Source organism: Lepidochelys kempii, chromosome 8 (genome assembly GCF_965140265.1).
Source record: "Lepidochelys kempii isolate rLepKem1 chromosome 8, rLepKem1.hap2, whole genome shotgun sequence".
In the NCBI taxonomy this organism is placed as follows: Eukaryota; Metazoa; Chordata; order Testudines; family Cheloniidae; genus Lepidochelys; species Lepidochelys kempii.
The window spans coordinates 71,806,532-71,831,619 of record NC_133263.1 but is presented as its reverse complement, the minus strand read 5'-3'; the positions used below and the strand labels follow the sequence as shown (position 1 = coordinate 71,831,619).

Sequence of the window (25,088 nt, the reverse complement as noted above, 5' to 3'; positions counted from 1 at the left end):
TCCTGCTTTGAGCAGGGGGTTGGACTAGCTGACCTCCTGAGGTCCCTTCCAACCCTGATATTCTATGATTCTATGACATCTATTCATGTGGCCAGGATGTGATCCTTGTGACCTGAAGTGCTGTCACAGAGGCAGGTGATTTTATCCATGAAGCAGGCAAATAGGTCTTTCAAGTGGGAGGTGCTAGGTTCTGTAACTGAGCGGATGGAAGTCTGGGCTAACAAATCAATTCAAAATATGCAAATATTTGGCTCTACGTACTACAGCAATGCTACTGGAACCTGAACCCTCACTACAGAATACCAGAGGGAGGGACAACATAAGAATGACCGTACTGAGTCAGACCAAAGGTCCATCTAGCCCCGTATCCTGTCTTCCAACAGTTGGCAAGGCAGGTACTTCAGAGAGAATGATCAGAACAAGTAATCATCAAGTGATCCATCCCCTGTCGCCCATTCCCAGTTTCTAGCAAACAGAGGCTAGGGACACCATCCCTGCCCACCCTGGCTAATAGCCATTGATGGACCTATCCTCTATGCATTTATTTAGTTCTTTTTTGAACCCTGTTATAGTCTTGGCCTTCACAACATCCATTGGCAAAGAGTTCCACAGGTTGACTGTGTGTTGTGTGAAAAAATACTTCCTTTGTTTGTTTTAAACCTTCTGCCTATTAATTGTCTAGTTCAGGGCATCTTAATTTGTGGGAGCATGACCATGAAGTGGATTCCCAGAGATCAATTGCTGAGTCACAACCTACTGGTTGGGAATCTCCCCCCTTCAAAAAAAAATCAGTAATATCACACTGGACTTGGCCCAGTAGAAGCCAAATCAGGAAAGCAAGGAGGAACTCATTTCCTTTCTTCTTTCTGCTTTCTGCGTCACCCCTGTGCCCCCCCTTATTGTTCCCTGCCCCACTTCCTCCTGTGTGAGTGCACACTATTTGTAGCACTGGGACTCCTGTGAGAGTTTACTATTTGTAGTGCTGGGGCAGGCAGGTCTAGGCCAGCCCATAAATAAAGGCCCACCCCATCAATTAAGGGGGAGGAACCACTGTGTGTGTACAGAGGATAAGTGAGAAGCCTTTTATCGCTGTCCATCCCACTAAATCCACCCTGCACACTGAGTGCATGCCCCCATCCATACTTCTACACCCATTCTGCCTGCAGGAATCCTCTGCCCAGCAGCTAAAGTAACCCATGTTTCTTGCTGTGACCCCAATGTCTCAGACTTCTGAAGGACTGTGTAATTTGAATATATCACAGTAAAAGAAACCTGCAGGTAGTTTTTGTGTCCTGGGTGGAAAGAAGCTGAATATCAGTGGTCTAAATGGCAAATGCCTGGGACTGAGAGTTAGGGCTCCTGTCTTGTGTCCCTCACTATTGTGACGTTTTGCAAGTAAGGAAACCATTTTCTGCCTCAGTTTAGCCATCTGTAACATAGATCTAATAATACATATTTCCTGCTCCAGCTACTGTCTTAATTAATTATTGTTTGTAAAGTTCTTGGAAATTCTCAGATAATAGGAGTTATTATGTGTGCAAAGAATTGTCACTTTTAATGATAAAATAATACAGCTATATGCTTATTTCTTTTCCCCTCTTTCATTTTATCTCGTAATTTCTGTTATTCTTCTTTTTCTATCTTCTTGCAATGTACGGGGAGACATCAGTATTCATATTATTGCAGGAAACTTATTTAGATAGTCAGTTCAGTGGCAGGACATATTACTTAGATTATTAAATACTTTTAATTAAGTAAATTTCCTATATAATTTACTGTGGACAATACCATCATAATGGGCATTACTTCTGCACACTAAATCTTAATCTTCACCAACTCTGAATGAACTTTGTACAACTCCTATATAAAATGTATGCGTATTGTAAAGCTGCCAGCCTTTATATTTGGCAGTATGACAACAGATATATGGCTAACAAATTTTTTACTGCCAGTCAAAATTCGTATCAGATATGTAAATGAGGTCAAATCCATGCTGGCATATTATTTTCAGTTTTTATTAAAAGGTTAAATTGGGATTATCATAAACTCTCTCTTCAGGTTCCTTAATAAAAAAATATGACAGTTAAAATCTGATGATATTTCCTGGAAGCATTTTTTGAAGGTTGTAACAATAAAGCCAGCAGGCCCAGTGCAGCAAAAGTAAGTATTTACTGAGCAAGAGATGAATGCTTCTTTCCAGTTATTTTAATCATTTTACAGTCTATGGATTTTCTAAATCTATATCTAAAAAAACACCACTGTAACCAATGCCCTATCCACCAATATCTGAGGACATCACAGTTTGGAAGTATTTTTTTTCTTGTGACACCACAGTCCTGATTGTCTCGTCTGTTACTCTGTTTATACCATATTTAGGCCAAATTCTGCTGCTTCTACTCATACTGGGTATCCTCATACTTGGTCTATTTGAAATCAGTGTAGTAAGGTATGACTAAGCGTGAATATGTGTAGCAGAATGTGGCTCTGAGAATTCAATGGAATGTTCAATTTTGTCACCTGGGGAGGCACCAGGGTCCAATGGAAAGGGCACTGGACAGGGAATCAAGAGATCTGGATTCTGTTCCTAGTTCTGCCACTGACCTACTGTGGGATCTTGGGCAAATCACTTAATCTCTCTGTGCCTCCGTTTTCCCTCTCTCCTTTTGTCTGTCTTGTATCTATTAAGATTATAAGATTCTCAGGGCAGAGATTGGCTCTCACTGTAGGTTTGCACAGTACGGCCTCAGTCTCAGTTAGGGCCTCTAGTTGCTCATCATGATAACAATCATCATCATAAAAACAAATGAATTGATAATAATACTAATAATTGATCCGTTTCTATAGTAGGGTCTTAATGGAGGAAAGTCCTCTCCTTTCAGGACTCTTCATCCTTTAGCAAAGTTCTCTCTTTGCTTTCTCAGCTTGAGTTGAGAGGCTGGCTTTGTAAATCAGACAAAACTTATCATATAAATAGGAACACACATCTTTGATTATAGTGAGTACTGCCTTGTCTACAATTTACCCTCTCTGCAGTAAAGGACCCAACATGATTAAGCAAAGAAATGATAGATTACAAAGTATGTGTCAGGATAGGAAAAAGATATTTTGCATCTAACTAGGAGATGATCATCAAAAAAACAATGAAAATCCAGAAGAAAAATATTTGAACATACAATAAACAAGCTACCCTGCTGCTGCCTTATATGACATTGTTGCTCCTCTTGTTCATACTACTGTAGCAAATGAAGTTGTAACCTGCAATGTCTTAATTGTAGAAAGCTATCATACTTATTTTAATGATATGAATATTGTTAAGGTATGTTCACATGTTCTATTACCAAACAACCTGGTCAGTAATGCCAGCAGCCTTTCTGATTTTGGTGGGAAATGCCACATTCCGCCACTGAACTCTCCCACATTGTAGAGCTGTATGGGTTATTTCTCAGAGATGTTAAAAACACTGCTGTTTTGCTGAATAACAATACTTAGCTCCTACAGAGCACTTGAAATCTCAAAGTACTTCACAAAGATGGACCGGTGTTGTTATCCTCATTATACAGACAGGGAAACTCAGGCATGGAGAAATTTAGTGACTTGTCCAAAGTCACACAAGAAGTCCATTGCAGTGCAGAAATACTGCTAAGGTATTTTAACTCCACAGTCTGTGCTTTACCTACTGCTGCTGCTTTTTGCCTTTGACATTATCACCCACAGTACTGTACCACTGTAACAGAATTACATACAATGGTCACAATACAGGAAGGTGCTTTGATGATGGCAAATGTAGATACCACAACAAACTGTGCAGCTAAGTATCCCAATTTTTGAGTTAGAGCTTGACATGTAGGATATTTACCTACTTCTCTCATGTCTCTGGTCATTTCTGGGTCTGATCTCACTAACTGGACATTCTTTGCATCGTATGATGAAATTCTGTGCTGAAATTCAGATGATAGGGAGTGCTGGCAGTTTTCCTATAGATGTGTCTTTGATGGAAAGAGCAATTCTATAATAAGCCCATGATGAAAAACCTATCCATTGACTTAGTACCACATTGCCATGGCAACAATGTAATGTTAATGAAATTGTGACAGTTTATGGAACTTTATAAAATGGGCTGCCTAAAAGAAGGAATTTTACGAGTCACCAAATATTTCAAACCGTGGTAATAATATTATAACCACATGCATTGTGACTTGTTCGTGTAATTTTAAATACATTTATTTTTGCAAGAGCAACAGCACCCTATAAGAAGTGAGATTATACAGGAAAACCTGCTCTTTTAAGTGCTTGATGGCACAGACTTCAGCCTTGTACTGTGACACTGCAACAGAATTACATACAATGGTCACAATACGGGAAGGTGCTTTGATGATGGCAAATGTAGATAGATATCACAACAAACAGTGCAGCTAAGTATCCCAATTTTGAGTTAGATCTTGACATGTATGATATTTACTAAATTCTGTCATGTCTCTGGTCATTGCTGGGTCTGGTCTCACTAACTAGACATTTTTTGCATCCTGTGATGAAATTCTGTACTAGAATTCAGATGATAGGGAGGGACTGTCCCTCCATGTCCCACTGCAGAAGAAGTATGAATGTTTCTGAAAAGTCAGGAAATCTTCAAATTTGTCTGAGGTCCCTCTTTTCCAAAACTTTACCCACTCTTTAGCTGTCAGGTCAGCCAAGTCGCTGTGCCAGGCTTTCGTCCCTGGAGGCCATCTGCTCTTCCATCTAAAGTAATATGAGTCATTTGGCTACAAGTATTGCTCTAGAGAACCAAGCTTTCTGAGTTGATTTAATTCCTACCAGATGGAAGCCACGATGTTGCTCTCCTTTTCCCTCCCTGTTCCCTTCCTTCCTTTCCTTTTTTGTTTCTCCCTTATTTTGTGGGGGAGGTTGGAGGGGAAATCAATTATAGATAGATAGATTAGATAAAGAATGAAGATCTCCTGGCACAATGACACATCTCCTCATATGTTGTTATTGCTTGTTTAATCAGCTACAGAAATCTATAAAATAGACTAATCTGGTATTTGCTCACTTTATGTATAATGATTACCGCTGGGTAGAGTTGGTTGAAACTTTTTGTACGGACACTTTTCCATCAAAAAGTTCATTTTGTCAAAATCCAAACAGTTTGCAGAAATGTGCCAATTCTGACAACCTTTTTGACCGAAAAAGGTTTTGTTGGTGGAAGCAGCAGTGATCCCTATGTCTCTCTCCTCTCACCCCCCCACCACCCTCCGTCTTCATGCACATTCTACCTGTCATCAGAGTGTGACACAGGACAAAGTGGTAGTGAGAAGCTGTGAGGGACACAGGAAAAGTGGTGGTGGTAATTCCTGAAGGGGAATAGTCCCTTCTGCAGAAAATTCCAAGGTCAATGTTTCATTTTGAGTTGGAATGGAACAAACTGTGGAACACTCAGAATTTCCCATGGGATAGAAATTTCCTTTTCAGGCCATCTTTATCTCTTGTCAATTTTGGTTCTATTTTTTTTCTCCCAGAAAAATTTTCATTTTTTTTTTGTGTACATGCTGCAACCTTTCCTCATTGTTTTCACCTTGGAAATTAAGGGTAAAATTCATATCATCCCCACAGAGCCAGTGTTATAGGACTTAAAGCCAGATCCAGCAAGTGAAACTGTAAGCGGTGAAGTCCATGAGGACTGGGGATGTGAAGTCCAACCCCCTTCAAACTGGGGCCAGGGCATGGCACTGCAGCACAGCCCTCCACAGCAATCACTACTCCATCCCATGGCTTTGAATAATGGCTGCAATCTTTCAGGTTACTCTTGCTGAGACCACTATATTTAAACAATCATGAAACTTGGGACCCTCCTTATTCCTATCCCTGACCTGCTGTCCACACTGTCCTTTGAGAGGTTGGTGCAGCGCCCACTCCACAACATACAGGACCCCATGTCTGGGGTGAAATGCACCCAAAACATATATGGATAGGGATAATAATACCTAGCTTTTATATAGTGCTTTTCATCCATAGACCTTAAAGCTCTTTACAAAGGAGGTCAATGTTATTATCCCCATTTTACAGATGGGTAAACTGAGGCACAGGGAGGTAAGTGACTTGCCCAAGGTCACCCAGCAAAGCAGGGACAGAACCAGAAATTGAACCTAGGTCTTCTGAATCCCAGTCCAGTGCTCTATCCCCTAAGTGCTCCATCTTCAGTCTATAAAACTTGCTCCGGATTTTGAATCTATACTAGACCATCAGTAAAGATAAATGTTGAAAATGTCCACAGCAGTAAACTGTGAAATAATGTGAAAAACAGAATCTTGTAGTGAATACACCCCAAAATCAAATATTCAACTTGGATATGTGTACTCTTCCATATGACAGTGAATTGTGCTCCAGAAGTCTGAGACCACAAATACATATTTAACAATAATAATGTTGGGATATTAAGTAATACATAATGTATTTCAATATTGCTTCATTTAGTAACAGCCGGCTCCAAAACTTATTAAAGTCAATGTGAGTCTTTCCATTAACTTTAATGGGCTTGGATCAGTCCTTACTATGGGTTCTTTTAAAAAGCTGAAATATTTTGGAGGAGTTGGAAAAGGAAGAAGTTAATAAAGCTTTGTTATTTCTAAGGCTTGTGGGAAAGCTCTGCATTGAATTCATGAGTTGATAAAAATAATTTAACTTAATATCTATTTTGCATTGGATGGCAGTTTTATTAAGCAGAACCAACAACCAGCATTATTCAGGGTTGTAACTAGCTCATTAAAAATGATCTCATTTTCCCTAATTTTAATTTAACTCTTAGACTAAGCCTTGCTGGGATTGTTAAAATGGTTACGGTTAGGCTTTTAAAGAATTTAAATGATCTGGAAGCATAAGTCTTCAGAAAGTTAAGTACAATATTGCTGTATGTTTGCTGTTAAAATACTGCTAATGTCGGAGCTTCTGCAAGACATTTAGGTGAAGTTTCAGACAGTCCAATTTAGGAATTACAGCATCACCTTTAATTGCTTATTGTCTTTGATGTAACATTTCTGTGTCCTTGTTTCATAAAATGTAAATTATGATGAATCGTTGCTTTACTTCCCAGTCTGCATGATACCCCTTAAAAAAGTACATGGCAAAGCATCTTGGCAAGGGCACTGATGAAGAAATCTGACAAGAAGAAATATTTCTCAGACATCCAGTAACAGAGATGCAGACACCAGTCATGTTAAATTATCCTTGAATGAAAATATGATGCAAACTGTGGCATCTAAGCAGATGTTAGCAGGATGTTATAGATGCTAACCCTTACCTAATAGGCTTAATCTATGGGTTATTCTCAATGACCAAAGCAATGAAACTAGCATGAATTCTTTAAATGTATGGTATTTAACATTAAGGAAGTAAGGAGTGTATATTTACCAATGCATGCTGGGGATAGGTCTAGCTCTGCTGAGGTTTATTGCCCTTTGATGTATCTTGAACAGTCCTAAAGGCACCTTGGGTTGTGTTTCATATATTCCACTGAGATAGTAACAGCAATGTAGAATAATTCTTTGGCCCAAAATTTCAAAGTTTCCTCAATCTTCCCTTTAAATAAGTGCCTGTAATTTTTTTAATGCACAAACAGCACTAGTTGCTTAGCTACTTGATTTGCTCATGCTAATGCTGCTTACAGTTGCAGATTTGGGGGGTTGCAAATTTAGATGCTATTTTTGAATGCATGACTCATAGTAAAAGAAAGAAAGAACCCCACATGAACCATTTAATGTTGACAAACACATTCTTTGCAGGTTAATATGTAATAAATGAATGTTCTAAAGGCTTTGTTTACTATAGGATGTTACTGTATGTAGTTGTGAGCCACAAAAAAAACCTGTTTTTGTTATTTTTCATTGTTTAATATTCCCCAGAACTCCTCCAGAATAGTACAAAAAGTCAGATTCTCTTATGAGAGCATCCTGTTTATGAAATCTTTTCTCTTTGAAATTCTGATCCTTTTTTATTCAGTCACAATATTATTTATTCGGCTATCAGGATGTACAGCGCAGTGCTGAAAAGCATTAATTATGCTGTTATCCAAAGATAATTTGATTGTCTGTAAGTATATTTGACTATCCCAATGGTTTCAGCCATTATGATCCCACTTGAAGTTATGACTTGAAAAATCTTATGTTATTCATGTTATCCCTATACTGGTTTCACAATGTATGTATAAATACATGTTAAAAACATGCTGTGGTGTGCAGCTTTGTCCTGTGATTTCATCAGATTCCACAAGGTAGAATAGGTCAGTAATTTGATGGAACATCTATGATGATCCCCTAGGTTCTGTAGGAAGAAGTCCTGGTGGTGACTCAGAAGGTGACACTCCCTGTCTGAGTCAGTACTACTGGGCCAATGCATCAGCACTGCACTATCATGAGCTAGTCTGGTCGAAGTGCCGATCTTCAGATAAGACATAAAGCTGAGGTTCTGATCTAATGAGGTCACTAAAAATTCCATGTCACTTTTCACAAGTGTTAACCCCTTGGGTTCTCTTTACATTCTGACTAGGACAATTACATTCTAGCTGCTTGAATACTCCAGGCAATCTCAGTTGTATATGGCACTGTTTTCTTCACTCCCTAAAATGCTGCCTGGTGTTACTGCCCACTATTAAACAGCTACTCTCTTTCACCCAGATGTGCCTGCATTTCACTGGTAGATGATGTGATTCCTGTGCACAGTTTGGAAAGTGCTTTGGGATCCTTCAGGGTGAAAAGCATTACATAATACAACACATTGGGCTCGATTTATTCAGGACTTAACCCAGCATAGCCTCTGGTGAAGGGGTAGGGGGATAGTCTGCCAGAGGAAAAGGATGCGGAGGTGGAAAGTCTCATTTATACCCTGGAGGGCCAGTGGAATCCAAAAAGTGGGTGGCACTCGCTGGGAAAAGGGTCTAGTTAGATAGCCACAGAGCACCCTTATTCAGAGTTTCTCCTTAGTGACTCCCACTGATTAAACTTCTGAGGAAGCCTGGTGGAAATTAAAGCTGCCACATCTCTGGTAGGGATAGTGATGTGTGAGGGCAGAATTAATATCACTTATTCTGTGTGGAGGTGAATCACTCCAGGAGCACAAAGAGCTTAACTGGCTCCGGAAGGTGTAATTTACACCTCCCCCTACCATTGTGCTAGATTCATTGCTATTCATTATTTGATGCAGAGAAAATTAATGTTGAGTGAGTGGCTTATAAAATTGATATAAGGGCTCAGTTCTCATTTGGGGTAGCTAAAGCATGGGGAGAAAGTGGCTTTAAACCTCTTTTCTGATCCCCTGATCCTGAGCCAGCCAGAGGCTGAAACAACTCCCAGCACAACATAGAGAAGCTTCAGGGTGACAAGGATATTGATATGTAAAAGCATGACGGTTAGCAGAGAACAAAGGAGAGCTGGTCCTACTGTGGGTGATGTGGAGATGCTAATTTGGGGTGATAAAACCCAAAGATGGACAGGGAATACAATTATGTGGATATGCCTTGGTAAATTCTAAAAATGGAAGAGGAAAAAGCAGGAAGTGAAGCTGTCTAAAACATAGAATAGAATCCTGAATGATTTGGGATACAGGCAATAAATATTGCATGCACAATACTGGGAGCATCACTTGTGGGTGAGATAAGAAGCCAGGCATGTCAAATAAACCTGCGAATCAGATTTAGTGGGACATGATCCAGCCCACATGATTCCTAAGCTTGTGTGTCTTTGCAAAGCCAATCATTGCAAAGGTGGGAAGTCATTCTCTAAAACTGTATTATGTTTGTCATTCTCTCCAGATAAATTTTGGGCCAGATCTTTGGGTGCTAAAGCTCCACTGAGGCTAATAGAACTATGCAGCTTTATACAAGCTGAGGAGCTCACCTGTCCCACAGATATATGGGAAATCACCTGGGCCCACTGAAGAGAACTGAATTTTAGAGTCATAAGGTAACACAGCTTTAGTGAACTGGGCTTATTCTTAATACCGTTACAACATGTCTGTGTCACAGTTTTAAAGTTGATAAATTTTGCCCTTGAAAATGCTGGGTGAAGAAAGACCTGTATTACAGTTAACATACTCAAAGAGGTATAACGTCAGGCTCTTTGGCTGAGCTTCTCTTTGTATAACACTCCTGCACAAACCAACATCATTTGCCTCTATGAGAGAAAGGGCTTAGCTACAAAGAGAATAACAGATAGGCTGCACTGATGCATTCAGAAATAATTCTACTGACGGTTTCTCCTTCCTCTTCTGATGTATGGAGTCACTGGACTCTAAGATTATTTTCTCCTCTGTGTCACTTCAGCTAATTGTTTTTGTAGTTTTAAGACTATGAATCCCAGAACAGAATTATATTATATTGAAAATGTTGAAATTATCCCCTGTCATAACAACAAAGCAATTATTTTGTTTTCGGAGAGAAAATTAATATGAAATGAGGTCTTTCTGTTATGGGGGCAGATTAAGAATTGCAATTTTTTCTAATGCTCAAAAATATATATATCAAGCTTCTTTAAAGAAGCCACAATGAGCCATCCTGATGTCAGTTAATGATGGCATTTAAGGCTTTTAAACAGCTATGACCTTTTGTTGTCTGTCTGACTAACAAGTGTTAATATATTACACATGCTACGTAACACCCTTGTCCTTCCATGATAGTCACTTCAGTTTCCAAGACTGTCTCATCACAACATGTACTCAAAGTGCTTGATCTCATCCAGACGGGAGTGGCTCCAGAAGATCCTTTTGAGCTTTTTGTCAGTTAAAACCCAGAGGGAAACTGAAGCCCAATTTCAGGAAAATATCCAGGCTCTAACTGGATCCCTCAGACTGCTTAAGGCGTTGCTTTTATGACTTTCAATAATTTCCTGAATCCTGTCAGAATTGTGTGTCCTTTTATATGGAAGTTATTGAAGTTCAGAAACTTCATTTTTCTGTTAACAATCTGAGAAATGTGTGATTGCTGGTTTCATTATAGTGACCTTGATTTTGTTTTTACTCTTTAATTTCAGACTGGACAGAATCAGATACATTTTCTTCAGCATTTGGGACAAAAATCTGCTGCACAATTTGTTTTTATTTCCAATATGCACTTTCACGATGAACTCAGTAGTGATAAACTCGTTTCAGCCAGTAGCTTCGTGCATTAAAGACCAAACTAAAAACTCATAGCAATCTCACAGTCTACATACATTCTAATGCCAAAAACTGAACAATTAGCACATAGTATTGGTGCTTTGTTCATTTAAAAATTAACATCCTCATTACTATGTAGTGACATTGTGGCATTTGAAGGAGCATGCCAGGCCCAGTAGCACACTAGACATTTGGGACCAGATTTATTAATGGGATTGAGTGGCCCAACCTGTGGGCTCTATCATCTCACTAGGAAATTTATGTGTCGATTACTCAGGAGTCAGCAAGTCACTGCACAACCACAGCCGCAGAAGTTATTTTGAATCCTTTTCAGCCTCTGTGTAGCCCTGGCTTTTGTACACTAGGCTGTGGGAAGATGTTCTATATCTGTACTATTCCCAGAACATGGTCAGTGTTCAGCAAATAGCTTACCCTATACACAGGGTAATTCACAGCTATTGTGGCTGCTAGCTGGCAAACCCCTCACTACCACCTAAGTGTACAAAAGTTACCATCCTGTCTGGCACAAGCAGACTCCATAGTGCTGGTGGGTGTGGGGGAAGGAGGGGTTAAATATCAAACTTGAAAATAAAGTGATAGTGGATTATGTCATTAATTGGAAGGTCCAGCCTAAGCATGTGCACCAAAGAGGCAAATCTCAGAGGGCAGGGCTGGTGGATAGAACATCACATGTGGACTCAAAAAAGCCTGGGTTCTATTCTCAGCTCTACTACCGTTTTCCTGGGTGACATTGGGAGAGTCAAGTCACTGCTCTGTGCCCCAGTTTCCCCATCTGTAAAACTGGGATAAGATACTGACCTCATTTGTAAGGCACTTTGAGTTCTAGTGATAAAAAGTGCTATGTGTGAGCTAGGTGTTATTATCAAATGCAGATCATTGGCACTGGCAGTTTACGTGCAATACTAGAAAACACTGCACACAGTAACAATGTAATCAGTCAGCTTTATTGGAACAAAAGTGGAAATGGCAAGATTAGGGCAAAGTCTACTATACCTCTCATGAGACAAGTAACACATACACAGTAGCATAGGAACACATCTCACTCCATACACATCACATAAAACAAACAATAGGAATATTTGCATGACAGTGTACAAGTCTTTTACTGAGCTTCCTCATGAACACACAGAAGAATGAGCTTCACAATAAACACATCCTCTAGCCAGTCAGTGTTAAAAATAACTATTATATAGTCTTCTGAGCCACACTATTGGTTAGAGTCACTCCAAATGCCTCTGGAAATCAATTAATAGAAATGCATATAGAAAAGTGATTGTCCACACCTGAAAGAGATTACTTATATATAATTAGTCTCTTTAAAATGAGACCCAGAAGCTCCCTGTAATCCTGCTATGGTGCATTTCCTACATGGAAGTTTGATTAGGATTACTAGGCCTCAGAACAAAGACACCTGCAGCCCACCAAGACATGGGATGGTACCTGTATTTCTTGATAAGCCTGTGATGTGGGCATGTAGCATACATGTTATCGACTGAAACTATATTGACACATCTGATAGTTGTTTATGATATTTGGTCCGGAATATTATATGCCAACTGTTAGCTGTGACCTGAGAAAGGCAGCAAGATGAGATGGAACAACTGCATTCCAGGTGTGCTGTGTTCTTTTCTCTTCACAGGTATCACCACCACCTACTCCAAATGCAGCACAAAAAAATGTCATAATGATAATATTTTTGTCATAATCTGCACATGGTGTATAAAACTGGTTCAGGCCACAGTGGCAGTTTAGCCTCTCATTATGAGTATTGATGCACAATCAATTTAATCTCTGTTTCTGAAAGACTAATGTATTCAGCTAAAAGGTAAGGCATTTTTTGAGTGCTGCTGTGAAGTATGTGGGCATATTTTCTTATGCTATCAAAAGGAACATATGGGACCTGGACTCTATCTTTTACGAGCATGGAATCTTGGAGAACATGTTCCCTGGAGACAATCAGTATGATGTTCTTGGCCACTAATGTTTGCTTCCAGACTTTAATAGTTAATGGATTTAGCAAGGATGGTGTGATCGGGGGAGTTGGAGGTTGCAGGGGCTCCTGCCTCATGGCTGCAGTTCAGGGAGCAATAGTCCCACCTAGTGGCTGCAGTTCAGGTGGTGGGAGGGTAGGGAAACCCTGGCCCTCCCACTCCACTGAGTTCCCATCTAGGCCCTATGAGTCTGGTTCAGCTGCTTACCTGTCTCTGAATGGGGTCAGCCACCAGTCAGCTTCCCTGGGCTACTTCCTACTATAAGCCGTATCCCATCCAGTCACGGCCCTTCTCTGAGAAAGGTCACCTTCTGGATTTTCAGTCCTTGTCCCAGTTGTTGGGTGCTGTGGCTCCCCTGCTCACTGGCTCAATGCAGGCTCATCTCCATTCCTCCCCAAGGAGCTCCCAGGGTACATCCTTTTCCCTGGTTTGCCCAGCCTAGACTGAGCTGCCTCGCTGGCTTTTAAACCCCACCTCCAACCCAAACGCACTCAGCAAGAGTGGAGGGGAGGGGCTCCTTGGTCCACAGCTGTTCCTTAACCCCCTCCTGTCCAGTGAGGGGTTTATACACCCTGTCACAGATGGTCAAGTGGTGAGAATGCTAAACAGCAATAGAGATTAAATACTCACTTTTAACCTCTGAGTCCATCCTGCAGCTATAAACTAGTACTTTTGCTTTAGTTCTGTTACATCAACTATAATTTAAGCAGTTAGTAGTGTCTGGATGAAAAGATATATTAGTTAGGATTACAAAAAATCTCACGCTTATCTCTAAGGGAGGTTTTGACATATAAAATGTTACACAATTCTGTAGTGAATGGTAAATCTGCTGTGAGTAAGCCAGCAGTTTGGAAGAATGCTGCTCTATAGTGTACTCTAAACACACAGATAGGGCTAAATTGTCAAAGGGTGGAGGTCCGTTTGTGTGTACCAAAAATATTAGTGCAATGGTACTCACATTAGAGAATGCAATTATCACTGTTGTGTGCGCAAATCAAGGAGCCGGGTATGTGCTTGATCACTTAAGCCATTACCTATGCAATTTGAACTCACAAAAGCAGTTGCATGTTTGCACAAAGCTATTTGCACATAGTCTCCCTCCATTTGAAAAATTGGTCCAAAATGTTTATTTAGGCAGTCTGTGCACTAAGTAATATATTATTATACATTTTTCAAAACGTTTAAAAAAATCAAGCAGAACAATAACACAGAAGTAAAACAAAACATGGTTATAATGTTTAATTTTTCTTTAAAACTATTTATGGTTGATTTAAAATAACAAAATGGAGATGAGGAAAATGTAGAAGGGATTAAAGTTGTCTCATTTAAGGAAGGCATACTAGAGCTTGTCTATGCTGCCCTACAGTTCAGACTATGGGAGTATGAACAGACATGTGCACCAAAGTGCTGGGTGTAACTCCCCTGCATGGACCCAGTGGGCTTGAACTAAAAGATTCCTAGTTTGCATTAATGTAGACCTCTTCAAACAAGACCACACTGATGAGAACTAGGAATCTTTTGGTTTGTGCCAGCAGCATCCACATGGGGGGAGTTACAGCACAGCACACTGGTGCACACTGCTATTCTCTGTCCCTGCCCTGTAGTCTGAATTGCAGTGCAATGTAGACAAGGGGTTAGTGTGATATACAGTAGTAGACTTTAGACAGTAAAAACTTGGGGCAGGGACCTTGTCTTCATACATGCCTGACAAACACCTAATACATAATTGGTACTATATAACAGTAATAATATAATATGAATTGATGAATAATTTATTAGTTAATCATAAATAACTAAGATATCAATCTGACTTTCCATGCTGTCCCTAATTGTACATACTTTTTAAACTCATTACTTCTCCAGACTTTTTCATTTCACTGACCACTCCAATATGTAGGGATCTGCTCATGGACTATCTCTACACTGGTTTCACCCAATCCCCCCACTGCTTGGTTCTCAAAATGTTCCATCCTACAGACCACCTAGTAGGATACTGTGGTCCACAGTTTAACAGCCACGATTCTTACTGACTAATAAAGTAGGTTAAAATACCATTAAAATTCTGACTTGAACTTTAAAATGCCATGAAATTCAGAGTTAAGGCTACTCCTTGCATCCTCAGTTCATACATTTCTACCTCCATACTTCCAGAAGAATAGTAAGTGAAATCACAGACAGGATCTTAACAACTGAAATATGCAGACACTTTGACATGATAAAATTAAAGAGCCAATACCTGCAGGACTGACTCAGACCAAACTCAAACTGGCTTCACTGGGAGTCTGACCACCATCAAGACTACAGGATGAGGCACTATCTGAGAAACCTTAGCTCTGAATTTCTCAAGTGGCTTTAAGTCAATCTCTTACATACTCTTGGGTCTGATGTTATAGCTGCTCCATGCAGAATTGTTACTGAGTTGTGTGTGGAATGGATGCAGCCCATTACAATTTATTTTGTAAGTTTATATCTAGGAACCACAACATTAAGGCTGAAAATTTCACAGATCTTTCAGGAATCCATTATCTAGTGCAGGGTTTCCCAAACTTGTTCCGCCGCTTGTGCAGGGAAAGCCCCTGGTGGGCCGGGCCGGTTTGTTTACCTGCCGCGTCCACAGGTTTCATCCAATCGCGGCTCCCACTGGCCACGGTTCGCCGCTGCAGGCCAATGGGGGCTGCGGGAAGTGGCATAGCCGGCCCGCCAGGGGCTTTCCCTGAACAAGCGGCGTCCCAAGTTTGGGAAACACTGATCTAGTGATATAGATCAGTACTTCAGTGTTCACTTCTACTGTACCTAAAGGGACCATATCAGGTTTTTTAGGCCCTGAATTGGATACAACTTTTGATTGTTATCAGCTGATGAAGACAAAGTAAAAAAAAAAAAAAAAAGATAAAATCATGACATTTTCAAATTTCAAGTAAGGTATTTATTAAAAATTGGATAGTTTACAAAAAACGAACATTTATACATAAAACAATAGTTGAGACTATTCTTTTGAATCTTTGATCACTGAGATTAGAGAAATTGATGTCTATGTGTCATATCAATATATGGGCAGCAGGGATCCTTAACCCCTGGATTGTTGGCATGATACATCACTAAGGTCTATTGTGGCAAATGTTTGCACTTTTAAGTTAACATTGAGTACTATATTTTCAAGGAAAATTGCATATGATAAATCCTTCTTATTAAATATTGAAAGACATTACTCTACATTATAGACTGGCAGTTATAAATGTTTTATTTTATAGGCAAGCTCTTCCACATTCTAACACCACCAAAAGGCTCCAAAACCTCAAAACCCCTTTGGTTCTCTTGCCTAGATTTTTTAAAAAGGCCAAATGTAAATAAAAGAGATTTGGAGGTGAAATGGTTTGGGGGCTGAGTAGCTGGCTAAGAAATAACCTCCATAAGAAATGAGACTTAAAAACTTATAATGGAATTGCTTACGGAGACCACAGCCAACCTAGGGGGAGCTGCTCTCATGATGAATGTCCATGCATGACGTAAACCTCAATTCTAATGGTGCTGGTTTAGTGACTTCTATCAGAGGTGGGTAGTGCATTCTTAACTGATTTCTAAGAGCACAATCTTTATCCTTCATTGACACCCATCCATTTCATGAGGTTATTGGCTTTCAACATATCTCGTTAGATGTTATAATGACACAGAATTTTGGCACTGATTGATGTGAATCGATGTTGCATTAGTTCATCAAGATTACAAATCATGTTGCAGTGAATAGCATTTCACTTTTGCTGCATCATGACATGAGGCTTATAATATTCACTCTGGGGCCTATAGAGTGCCTGGTATCCATCTCTTGGATAAATAATTTAAGACATTGTTGAGAAATCATATCTAATTATGAGGATCTGTGCTCAATAAGTGCCCTCTGATTTGAATTGTATTTGTATTTTGATGGGTATTGATTTTAGGAGTTGGAGAGATGAATAATACATTTCACCTTTCTCCACTGTTCCTAGCAATATGCTGAGAGAAGTAATGAAGGAACAGTTTTTCGATGGGAACAATGTCACTGGAGACCACAGCAAGAAAAAACCCATAGAAAAACCCATGGAGAAGTTACAGGAATTCCTAAATCAGATGCAGTGTGGTCTGGTCAATACAGCATTTGTCTGAAAGTCAGGAGATGTGAGTTCTATCTCTTGCTCTGCAGCTGACTTGCTGTGTCAACCCTAGTAAGTCATTTAACCTCTGAGTGCCTCTGTTACAATGGGGATTAAAATGCCGACCTTTGGAAAGGACTTTGAGATCTCTGGATGAAAAGAGGTGTATATATAAATGTTAGTTAATATTATTAATATTCTGCACATATCTTTTCATGAAGTTTCCAAGCAATGATCAGTGAGATTGTGGCATGAAGTGAGATTTGCCGTTCTGTGGAATAGATACAGGGAGTGTGGTCTCCAACCCCACAAATGTCCCAAGATCCATGGTGAAATCACATAGTTCAGGGCATAAACACTGGGCTGGGGCATTCACACAGAGGACTAAACCTCTCTGCTACTTCCTGAATCCTCCCATCCTCCCTGGCAGGGTGAGTCCTCTATTTCTATTTGCTATTCATGGTGTGTGAGTGTCTCCTAAATCACATGATTTTGCTTCTGCTGCCTGAATGGATGACAAACTTTTTAAGCCAGGGAATAATGATTAATGCAGAGTGAATAGTGATGCATACTCTCGACTGAGCAGGTATCCCCTTGTTCATTTATGAATGCTGGTATCCATACAAAGAACAGCCACTCCACTAACATGCATGTGAATATTTGTGAATAAGGAAGAACAAAAGAGCAAAACCACAGTGGAAATGAACAACAGTTTGGAATTCAAATAGATATTATGAATGCTGTTTTTCACCATCCAACCAGCCGCAACAAATACAAAGCACATGAGATAGTGATCATTAAAGAAAGGCATAAAAAGCTTTATTTTTTACCCAATGTGCCATCTCTGATTAGAAAGGATATCAGTAGGCTCCATTGTGCAATACAATAAATCATGGCATCAAAGTAAGCCTCAAAATGCCCTCTCAATTGCAGGCAAGCTGTACCAGTCACAAGGAGAGAGACAATGAAAATACAATAAATTGAAATAGTAATTTTTCAGCACTGTGTAAATACTATAGACATTTTTAATTCAAAGATAAGCAGGATCAGCAGTGAAAGCTGTAGATTTGCTGAATATCAATGGGGAAACTGTAAAATGTATTCTCCCTAAACGAAGCTGAAAGACCAAATGAGCAAAGACATTCTGTGCAAAACTGAGAGATTTCTTTTAATATATCTCAAAGAGTCAGCGGGCTTAATTTTTTGTTCTTTTATCATATCTGTCTCACTGTAACTGAAATATCTGGTTTAGTAGGTGCTGTACCGTGCATATAAAAGTCACGTTATGGTCTTGTAAAATAGAAATGATATTTAAGCAATTCTAATTATTATTTGAATATGCATCCTTAAAAAAAAAATCCCAGAGTGCATGGTTGGGAGTCAAGACCTTAAGCCCTGCAATGGAAGGATCCATTTCATGTTGAAGAAGAGAGGATTCAGCATGCATTCCAGTCTTCAGTCTCTCACAGGGGAAGATTTAAAAAATGGATGGTGGGTTTCTTTGTGGTGTGTTTCCTTTTTTGGTTTCATAGTAGCAGCATCCGATGAAGTGAGCTGTAGCTCACGAAAGCTTATGCTCAAATAAATTTGTTAGTCTCTAAGGTGTCACAAGTACTCCTTTTCTTTTTAGGTAGTATTTTACATTTTTTAAAGAAGTATTACCTGTATTTTTAAGGGCCACATTCATATTTTAAAAATCATGAATGTTATGTAATTCATCTGCCTATCCAGTCAGATGTCACTGTTAACAAATTCAGAGAAATTGAGGATGGCTAACATGTTGATGCGGTGTTTTAGAACACATAGCTGCATGCATAAGAATGGACCTGTTTGAACATCTCTTTTTTTTTCTCATTAAACATTCATCTGAGGAATTTTTCTGGGAGCCTTATTCAGTAAAGTAGAACCAGTCACTTTTTCGTTCCCAAAGTAGCAATAAAATGGAAGCGCAGAGGGGAAAACACATCAGAGAGACTCATTCTTTCTTCCTTCAGCCAGATGTAACAATTTACCTGCTGTGTCATCTTTTTACAATGGACAACAGGAGAAATATTAATTATGCAGAATGTATTTTACAAAGGAATAAACATGTGTGATGTGCTCACTTGACACAAAACATTATTTTCTTTTCAAACAAAATAAAATGTGAATTTAGTGAGTTTTGTTTTTAAGAAGGTGCCAGATATCTCACGGGTATCCTATATAGCAGTGGTTCTCAACCAGGGATCCAGGGACCCTTGGAACGCTGCGAGTAGGTTTCAGGAGTCTGCCAAGCAGGGCCAGCATTAGACTTGTTGGGGCCTAGGGCAGAAAGCTGATACCCCACTGCTTGGGTCTGAAGCCCAGGGCCCTGAGCCCCACCACTAGGGCTGAAACTGAAGTCTGAGTAATGGAGCTTTGTGGAGGGGCCTGTGGCATGGCGCCCCAGGAAATTGCCCTGCTTGCTACCTTCTAATGCTGGTCCTGGCTTTTATATGCAGAAAACCAGTTGTTGTGGCACAGGTAGACTGTGGAGTTTTTATAGCATGTTGGGGGGCCTCAGAAAGAACAAGGTTGAGAATCCCTGCTATATAGCAAGGTCTTGCTCCCATTCAAGTTAATAAGAGGACCATATACGTTACCAGAATAACTATACTGAATGTTGAAATGCTACATGACTCCCAGATATTTTCAATTAGCTTTGGCCAGCCTGATCCTCTGCACCTCCTGTCTTATAAATTTTATGTGATTTGCTTCAATAAATATATATATTTTGCCTTTTGAATCTCTGAGTCTCTGAGCCCATTTGTGAGTTGCACGTCTTTTAGAATCTTAATGGAGAAGTAGCAACATGCAACTGAAAAATAAATGCTTTTAATGACTAGGGAAAGTATATATTTCACCAAGAAAAGTATGTTTTAAAGTAAAACACAAGCTCCTGAAGCATCAAAATGCTCCACATTTTCTGCAGTGCATGCTATAGCTATTGACATACTGTTGGTTTTCTGTGTCCCAAGTTGCATGAATTATTACTGTCATTCAACATTTTATATTCCTAGTTCCATAGCCTACAGCAACACTTACTGTTAGCTGTTGCAGACTATATCAGACCTCTGGCAATGCCTGTTATTGATCAAGCACTGTTCAATGTTTGCCTGCTAAGTAATGCAAGGATGTGCTAATTTTCTAAAACATAAAATTCACAAGTTACTGTGTTTATGATTTCCAGTCCTTTTAGAGACATCAAGCTTTAAACCAGAGCTCGCAGAATACCTGAACCTGCACTTCCGCATCTGAAACAAAATTGATGGTTGAATTATGAGTTTTAGTTTCTATAAAATAAAATATGTTGTGCACTACTGAATAAAATGAAAACAGACCTTGCATCACTAATTAACATTATTCATCGGAAAGTTATTAGTAAATACACATTGAATGTGAACCAAACACGCTTGTGAAATGTGACAGTCATACTATCCAGCTGTTTGTGATAATCTTACAGTCAGATTTATTATTCTTATTTTTTTAAAAAATTACCCAGCTAATATAGGGATTCTAGTATCAGGGATTCTAGTATCAGGAAAAAGGGCCAAAGGGATTTGTAGTTATAGGTTTCCTGGAAATGAAAATATATTGATTCTGATTTGGATTAAGTTCCTAGAAGGTGGCAGGAACATTGGTTTGTCGGAGTGATAACAGAGGTGCTGTAAATCACAAAGCACCAGAGGAATGCGACTAGTAAATGCCTGAGGGCTTGGTACTCCTGAAAGCACTTACTGCTGGGGCAGTGCTTCGGGGTCTGATCCAAAGAGAGATTACAGGATCAGGCCCTTGAGCACTATGCCCAGTAAATGATTGCTGGTTTTGGCCCTAATCTGGGAGGGATAGTTTCATCCTCTACCTCCCCTTTTTCTCCTTTCTCTGCTCCTCTTTTATTCTCTACCCTTCCACTCTTTCTCTGTCTTCCTTCCAGCACTGTCTCCTTCTGCTTTCATGCCCCCACCCTTAGCAGCAGCATCCTCAGTGGGCTTCAAAGACGCAGCAGCTCTTGCTGCTCAGCTAGAGGAGCAGAACCTGTGGTGGCTTCTCTTCTGAAAGCTGCTCCCGCTCATGCCATTGCCATGGCAGAAGGAAAGTAGAACGAAGCAAAGGAGAGAGTATCAGGAGAGGAGACGAAGGGAAGAGATGGATGGAAAGGGTTTTAATGTGGAAATATAGACACTCTAGTCAAAAGCAGATTTTTTTTCTTGTGTCTCTACTTTCTAATAATCCCCTGCAATAGCCACAGACAATGGAACCTGTTCTCAATATTTGTATCTTTATGACTTCTTCAGTTTGCACTGCAGTTTCTTATTATACAACAACCTTGTTTACACTCTTTTGTTTTGGAATCACTTTTAGGCAGATGAATATTTTCTAAATGTAGGGGGCCAAATCCTCGGCTGGGGTCAATTAATTGGCATACAGCCACTGATGCCAATGGAACAATGTCTATTTGCACAGGCTGAGGACCTGGCATGTTATATTTAAATGTGTCAGGTTTATTTATTTTGTTCAGTAAGCCTCTCTGGGAGCCTCCCTGGGCTCGACTGTGATCCGACCATCTGCTCTGAGTAAGAGGTAGCAGCAGGTAGCTGTGCTGTCCCTACAACAGACATGGGAAGGAATTGTGACTCCGAGTAACAATTCAGGTAATGGTTCCCCACTTGCTCCAGTACCAGTAGCAGATTGCTTCCCTCTGTGCCAGCTGAATTGCTCAGGCTGTGGTGCTGAGGCAGCGGAGGGGGGGGGGTCAAGTGAAGGCTTCACAACACACAGTCCATGCCTGTGACTGCCCACTCTTCATCTGCTTGCGTAGCCTGGACAATCTGCTGTCCCACCCCTGTACTGTTAGCCATGGCACACGTTTACCCCCTGTAGGACAAATTATGGTCTTGAGAAGAGTTCACTTACACATTCAGGAATGAGTTTTCATCAGCCAATGCATGTGCACTTTGGGTGTGTTGACCCGTGACTTGTGCATTAGCACATCCAGGTTGTGTTTATACTGGTGAATGCACACATCCTGTTGTGCCCTATTGCTTACACATATCCCCCTATATGTATGGACTGTCACAAGTATAATATACTGAGGATCTGAAATGTATCTTAATGAGTCTGAGGCAATTTCATCACTCGTGAGAGGCATACTTGGAGTGCACAGTGGCTGAAATACTATCTAGTAGAGAGGGTCCCAGCCCTCCACTCCTTCAACACATGAGCAATTACTGTTAATTGGAAATTTCTCTTAGAGTGGAGAAGTGACTCAAACTCTACAGCCAGATCTTCAGTGTGTTGTAAAAGGAAAAGGCTGTGGATCAGCTTCTGCCCTCAGATTGACCAAAGATCAATGGGAGCTGTCTGCATGAAACTCAGGGAGAATTTGAACCACTGAGTCTTTGTTTAATTAGAGAGGCAAATGGCAAACCACACAGTTTATGTGTGATTTATAGTCCTTCCTAAAAAAGGCCGACTTACTCCCTCCACAGCACTCTTGGCTCCTGCTAGACATGGAAAAGAGCAACTCTAGGCCCGATTATCTCCTGCACTGAGATTGTCTCAGCACAGGGGAAAAGTGTGCTCTGGCCATCAGGGAGCCAGTTATGATTTTCAAGCCACAGCTGCTTGTGGCCCCAGCTCTAATATACATTTGAACAGCCTAGGGGATGCTTTAATTTATACCAGCTGGTTATGAGTCCTAAGAGATCATATACCAGCTGAGAAATGGTAGAGCACAGCTGCACTCCTCTCCCAGCATGTCCCCTCTTTCTCTCTTCTGGCATGCTCCTGTACCAGACTTGGGGAGATGACTGGTTTAGGATCCAGTTTTATACCAGCTGAACCCCCAACCCACACCAGTGGAATTCTCAGCAGAGCAGCTGCAGTCAGATTCTGATCCTGTTGTGCTGTCTGTGCCAGTGGTTTTCAGCCTGTAGTCTGCAGACCTCTGGGGGTCTGCAGACAATGTTTAAGGGGTCCATAAAAGGTTGTCATTACCATAGAACAGTGCTTTTCAACCTGTGGTCTGCAGATCAAGACTTCCAAAGGGGTCTGCACCTCCATTTGAAATTTCTGAGGGATATGCGAATAGGAAAAGGTTGATAACCACTGTTGTAAGCAGTGTAACAGGACCAGAACAGGTGGGGAATATCTGTTTTATTGTGTTCGGAAATTAACTTGGCTCTCTATATGGCAATGCAAAGAGCATTACAATGAGTGCACCAGTAGTCACATATTCTGATAATCTATTGGTTTTGGAGTAAAATAAGTGGTTAAAAACGTTATTTTTTTCTCATGACATTTGCTTTGATTATCTCATGTCTCTGGAGTTATGTGTGGCATCCCGGGGGGGAAGGGGGGAAATACCTTGATGGTTTAAACATTTCTATGCCTGTTAGCAAACTATGATTCACTGATTTACTTACAAAACCTCTGTTGTGGTTTGAACTGGGGAATTCTCTAGGGTTTGCGGACTGTCAAGACTTTTTGGCTCTAATTCTTGAGAGAATACAGAGCTTCAGACCTGACATCTTCAGAAAGTGTCAAGCAGCCATGAGCATGATTATTGTAACCTTGATCCTTGCTTTCCACTTCAGAGAAAGAAAGCTATCACTCTTTCCTGAAGAGCTTTTAAGTGCTCCAGTGGTCTCTGTTAAGGGGATCTTCCTGTGGATGCCATTCTTTGCCCAATTGCTCTAAAGTATATCACAAAGGCTAGATTAAAGTAAATGAATAAACTGCTACTCAGTATCTCCCTCTAGCCTTCCAATCTCTCCTTACCCCTTTTCTCACAGTCTCCTTCTCCTGCTTCTCTTCTCCCTCCTTCCCCATTGTTATTGGCATTGAGTCCCAAGAAGCTCTGTATTTTCTTGACACCTCCCATTGGAAGCACTGGATCATGTACCATAACTGGGTGGGATGCAGTCATTGTTACAATAATGAAGTTGCTAGTACTGTCACTATCCATTGTAACAGAGCACCACACCTCTTTAACATGTTTGCCTAGTCTTTAGTACTGATGGATGTACACTGCCACACCTTTGCACTGATAAGATTCCTGGGAGCCCCCAGATGACACTATTACAGAGTGTTATAAATTCTATTTATCTGAATGTATAAGCAGTTAGTTCTTCAGAGGATGCTTATCATCGGCTGTAATGCATTTCTGCTAAGATGTTAAGCGTATCACTACTAAAAATTCTGTTTTGACTAAGTCTCTCTCTCTTTAACTGGAATCACCTCTCTAGGGATAAAGCTGCTACCTGCAAACAAACAAATTACATAGCACCAAAATGTTATCTTGATGCCTCTGTCATGACTTTTTGAGGGATGGGCTTGTCACCTTTCCCGCTTATCCTAGGATTGTCCTATTTTTAGGTGGCTATTCCCAGAAATCTCTGTGTCTCCCTGGACAATAAAAGCCCTGGGTTTTGTTAGTGACACTCCTGCTGATGCCCACACTGGCTCTTCCAGCCCCTGGTGGCTGCAGTACAGGGAGCCATGGGGTGGAGGCATTTGTGCAGGGGAGCTGGGAGTGTCTGGGAGACATGAAGATGAGGTGGCTCATGGACAGCAAGTGTGACGGGGGAGCTTGGGAACTATAGCACGCAATCATCACCATGGCAGCCACCACCAGGGGAGAGTGGTTGGATCCAGCTGCCGTTGCATCCTGCTAAGTGAGGTTGCTGCCGTGAGCAGCATGGGGAGCACAAGCCTGTGGGGGCTGGTGCCCTCTCCTGGGGGTGGGATGAGGAGACAGTGCCCTGGTTGGGGGGGCAGGTAGATGTCCTAG

At 40.6% G+C, this 25,088-nt stretch overlaps 1 long non-coding RNA gene across 2 annotated transcripts in view; it reads left to right on the top strand.

Annotated features, from left to right (window-relative positions):
• LOC140916050 (uncharacterized) overlaps window positions 1–20,029 on the top strand; it is a 68,798-nt gene extending 48,769 nt beyond the window's left edge. Inside the window, exons 3-4 of one of the 2 annotated variants that reach the window (XR_012160391.1) lie at window positions 9,797–9,947; window positions 17,135–20,029. This is a non-coding gene — a long non-coding RNA (uncharacterized lncRNA). Of the gene's footprint in view, window positions 1–9,796; window positions 9,948–11,012; window positions 11,777–17,134 lie in introns of those variants that run through there. The other variant, XR_012160392.1, reaches the window with a different exon arrangement.
• The last annotated feature ends 5,059 nt before the right edge of the window (window positions 20,030–25,088 follow it).